Consider the following 5,596-nt stretch of genomic DNA (forward strand, 5'->3'; position numbering starts at 1 on the left):
TGCTTTGCAGAAGCAGTTAGTTTTATTTGAATTAATTTTTCCATACCCACCTATGATTAACTACATTGAACGAATTAAAAAAGATTTTCATTCAATAATCTTCAGCAATCATTGGCAATCAATTCATTGTTTTATAATTTGTATATAGACACTCATTCATTCATCATTCCATTCATACATTCACCACCAATTCGTTTTTTCATTCATTCGTTCAATCATTCATGCATTCAACGTTATAAAACGATTTCATTCATCCATTCACCCACCATCCATCAATCATTTCATCCCTACATAACATCATTTTTATCCAACCACCCTTTTGATTTTGAGTGAAGAGAGAATCAGGTGTTTAGCACATTGCTGCTATAGTGTCATCCATCCATTTATCCATCCATTTATCCATCCATTTATCCATCCATTCATCCATCCATCCATCTTTCCATCCATGTTCTTCATCCATTATCATGTTATTATCCTCTAATGCGGTTTTAGTCATTATCACTTTCTTACCTTCATATTCATCATCATCAGTCATTTATCATCATCGTCGTCGTCATCATCGTCATCATCATTATCATCATGAACTCCATTGTTCAGTTGAACAGAACGTAACGTAACATGATAAGTAGCGCATAATTTATTGCCGTCGAGCTTAATTTGCTAAAAATAAATACCAAATGAAAAATAAAAATACTCGAAAATACAAACACAAATACACAACCATACAAATAAAAGTACTACAAACACAAATACACAACCATACAAATGAAAGTACCTTCATATACAATTATATACGGATACGCACATGTATGTTTGTTGGTTGCTAATAATTCTAAAACCCAATTGAAATAAATTTGGTATGTATATATATACAATATATACATATACAAATATATATATATATATATATATATATACATACGTATCATAATATAGATCATATACCCATATTTTATTAAAGTATAAACAGACAATCACTAATTTATTATACAAACAAGAAACTAATTTATCATTTGTATGGCAAAGAGGGCCAAGCCAGTTTACTTATACTTGTACACATCAGGCGTGATTGGAATGATGTTTTTATCCATAAAATCTAGATTTAAATTTTTATATAAAAACATGCAGTCGTCATTTAATTATGTTTAAAATATAAAAATATTGATATCAGTATATTTTTATGGAGTTAAACGATTAGTAATTATTTCGTTCAATGAAATCCTGGAATGGATGAATTAAAAAACAATCTTGAAATCGCTATTTTTATACATACCTACCTTTTATGAATCCTTACCGAAAAAATAGCGGTGTAGAAGCACATACAGACACAAACACAAACACACATACACACACAAACACATACACACACAAACACATAAATACTCATATCAGCCTCTGAAACATTCGCGAACGTTTTATTTATTGATACATATGTTTATAAAAATGCCTCTAAATGAAATCGTTGCGATAAGATGGAAGAAGTCTGTTTGCTCTGTGCTATAGTTGGTTAGTTGGTTGGTTGGTTTGCTGGCTGGTTGGTTGATTGGTTGGTTGGTTGACTGGTTTGTTGGTTGTTTGGTTGGTTGACTGGTTTGTTGGCTGATTGATTGGTTGGTAAGTTGATTGGTTGGTTGGCTGGCTGGTTGGTTGGTTGATGGTTGGTTGGCTGGCTGGTTGGCTGGTTGGTTAGATAGTTGATTGGTTGGTTGGATGGTTGGCTGGTTGGTTGGTGATGGAACGCAGACGCAGGAAATAGTTGCTGTTGATGATTAAAATTCACTTGGAAAAAATCAAATCTAAAGGCGGGATCGTTGATAAGGGTTAATCTCTTCATTCTTTTTTTTCTCATTACGTCTCAACCGTTTTCTCTCTCTCTCCTCTCTCTCTCTCTCTCTCTCTCTTTCACTCTCTCTCTATTCTCCTTTTCTTCTGTCACTCTCTTCTATCTCTCCCTCTCTCTTTTTCTTTGCCTTTTTAGGTTTTATTCTTTTCCATTCATTCATGCTTGCTTTCTTCTCACTTTTATTTCAAACACGAACTTGCGTAAAATAAATTAACAGAATATTTAAACGTGAATACATGCCTATCTACCTACACGTACTAGTGTATCTTAACGAATAAATTTATTATACATTATAACATTAGTGAAGAGTGTTAAACATTGCTAAACATTCATAAAACGTTAACAAACAGTTTAATAAACAGTTTAACGAACAGTTTAACAAACAAACAAACAGATGGAAAATACTGTTATGAGTCGTCATCATTTGCAACATCAAAACAACTCATCTAATTTGTCAGCTAACAATGGGCTGATTATAACTCAGAGCTAAATGTAAAAATGATATGTTACCTTTCTGTATGTACGTATATGCATGTGTGTGTGTGTGTGTGTGTGTGTGTGTGTGTGTGAGTGTGTGTGTGTGAGTGTGTGTGTACTGTGTATACATAACTTCAATTTTATTAAACTTATAATTTATTTGTAAAAAATGGCAAGCAAAACCATTTGCCGTGATTAACTTTATGTTTGCGGTCTTTTTCTTAGTTTATTGCCTCAAAAATAACAAGTTTTTGTTGGTAATTCGTGCCCATATATTATATTATCCAGTAAAACCAGAAAAAAATAAAATTAATTGTTTATGGTTAGTGAGACACTTTATAAAAATAGAAACACACACGCACATACACATACATACAAACATACACACACAAACAAACACACACACACATACACGCATTACAAAGTATCTTATTTTTAAGTGAATAGTTAAAAAACTTGAGCGAAACAAGATTTTATTTCCGAAAAAAATTGTATTTAGCTCTTTGTGGTCGAGATGTTTGTGTGTGTTTATGTGTTTGTTTGTGTGTGAGTGTATATACGTGTGTGTAACAATACAAACTCACTACACTTACAAACATACATAAGAATAAATATATAATACTATAATATACACACGCACGTGTTGTTGTATGTGTACGTGTGTGCGTATATGTGTGTATGTGCGTGTATGCATTTTAGGTCTGCGTAATGCATCCAGCAAAATGGAAACACATGTAGATGGATACAATTTTGTTGTCAGAGGAAGAAACAGGCAACCAATTAACAATATAATTGTTCGCATTAATTGCTAACACAAGATTCTCAACCACCACCATCATCACCATCATCTTCTTCTTCATCTTCTTCTTTCTCTTCTTCTTCTTCTTCTTTTTCTTCGTTCGTTCATCCATTCGTTCGTTCGTCCGTTCGTTCATTTGCTCATTCGTTCATTCGTTCATTCGTTCATTCATTCATTCATTCATTCATTCATTCATTCATTCATTCATTCATTCATTCATTCATTCATTCGTTCGTTCATTCATTCATTCATTCATCCATTCATTCATTCATCCATCCATTCATTCATTCATTCATTCATTCTTGTCTCACATAAATCAGGTGTTTTCATTCTTTATAGTTTAATTTTTATTCGTTTTTTAACATTATTCCGCTAAAATTCGTTTTTTCTTTAATTTTCAAATTGAATTCTTTATTAACGCGAAACAGTTTTGTGATTTGGTTACTTTGCAGTTACCAAAAAAGTTTTACGTGGTTCACCTTCTAATGTTATATTCTCATTGAACCTTAAAACTAAATTTGTAAACTGTTGGGAAAAATAGAAACTGATATTTTCAAGACAACATGGCATTTAATAACAAAATATACGCTTAAATAACGTGCCCATGTTAAGATACTTATTAAAAAACTCAAAAGAAAAAGATTTGCGCCGCCCGGGAATCGAACCCGGGTCGCAAGAATGGGAATCTTACATGATACCATTACACCAGCGGCGCCACGACGTTAAAGGCCAAATAGAAAGACTTAATTTAAAGAGAAAAAATTTTATACGTTATATACTATACTATGTGGGATATGTTGATCGTAAATTTGTGACCTATCTGCCATCTTTAGAACACAAGTGGAAAACAGAATCTTCAAATAATTTCAAATTTCTTACATGTCGTCCAGCATCAACTGCAAGACCTTGTAAAACATTTCTGCCGCTTTCATTGGTGGATGTTTAAATCTTTAAATTTGAAGGGGGCGAAGAAACTAACCAAACTTCTATAAGTGTGGCTATAATAGTATAATATAATTAGTTAGGCTAATGGCCTTTTTTAGATTCATTACGTGTAAATTTTTGATCGATTTTTAACTAAAGGCTGAACTATGATGAAAATATTTCTCACAATGAGCGGTGTACCTTAGATCCACCCCTGAATGAATCAAGTAAAATTAAAAAAACTACCAGCTTAAAAATCGAACTATAGTACTAGTTCAGTCACACTTAATGACAATTATTCGGCCTATTCAAAATACTTTATATCAAAAACTTTTAGATTTCCATTACAAATTATACATTTTCATGCTCAAGGGACTGTGTACCACTTGAATCTAGTAAAAAAACTACCAGCTTAATTCACTATCAGCCCCTCATTCCCAAAAATAATTATTGTGGGTAGTTCGTAATTATAACTTTTGTTTTTTTTTAAATGATGTCTGGCGATTATTCTGCCGGAGATTGACATTTTAATGTGTAAGATGTGTATTATATACCTACGCGTGTGTGTGCGTGTATGTTTAGTTAGAACATGATGTATGTATTATATTGATGTATGTATACACATGACTATATAAATGTCTGTCTACCCAAATGTTATATCTATTAACTGAAATTACTGAATTTAAAAGCAGTTGTTAATTTTTCTTAAAAGGTAGGTAGTGGCCAAAAATAAAAAAACTTATCAATAATTCGTTATATTAACAAATTTAGAATTTAGAACATAACTCAGATTAAATAGATCAAATTGAAGCTTATAAGGACTGCAAACTTAACGTTGCCTCATAGCATCAACTACGACACCTTTGTGAAAAATCGTAATTGATGTCGTCCGCACGAATTTATATCGAAAGGCCATCAGTATTATTGTCATCGTTGTTAGTATAATTATTATCTGAAAGAAGACACTTAAATGCTTTTAAAACATCCTGCTTAAATATTAATTGCCGCAGATATAAGTGTGTTTGTGTGTGTGTGTGTGTGTGTTACCGTTTCTCTGTATGTATTTGTATGTCTGTATGTTGTTAGATACCTATCTTTTTTAGACATATACATTTGTGATTCGACCTTTGACCAGGGTGTGGAAATTTGTTAAGGTGTTCATTCGTGACTGACAACCTTTTTCATTTTTTACTCAAAATGCATAAAAGACCTCGCGGGCAGCCCAAAATGGTTTTGCTTTCACCATCACACACATTTAAACACACACACACAATCAGACATACATACATAATTCAACACATAAACACATACGCACAGACAGATATGCACGAGCAAAACATAGATAGAAATAGTATGATTTATAAACACACATATATAAACCCATCCTTATAGACACAGTCATATAAACATACGCACACATACACACACACATACACACACACACATTCACACAAATACACACACATCAAACGCACTCAGTCTACTTGCTTAAGCTCTATGAAACCCTAGGACTTTGTTATTAAGAGACCATTGGAAAATACGTTTTGCGCAAT

The sequence above is a fragment of the Helobdella robusta genome (assembly GCF_000326865.2).
Source record: "Helobdella robusta unplaced genomic scaffold HELROscaffold_5, whole genome shotgun sequence".
Taxonomy (NCBI): domain Eukaryota; kingdom Metazoa; phylum Annelida; class Clitellata; order Rhynchobdellida; family Glossiphoniidae; genus Helobdella; species Helobdella robusta.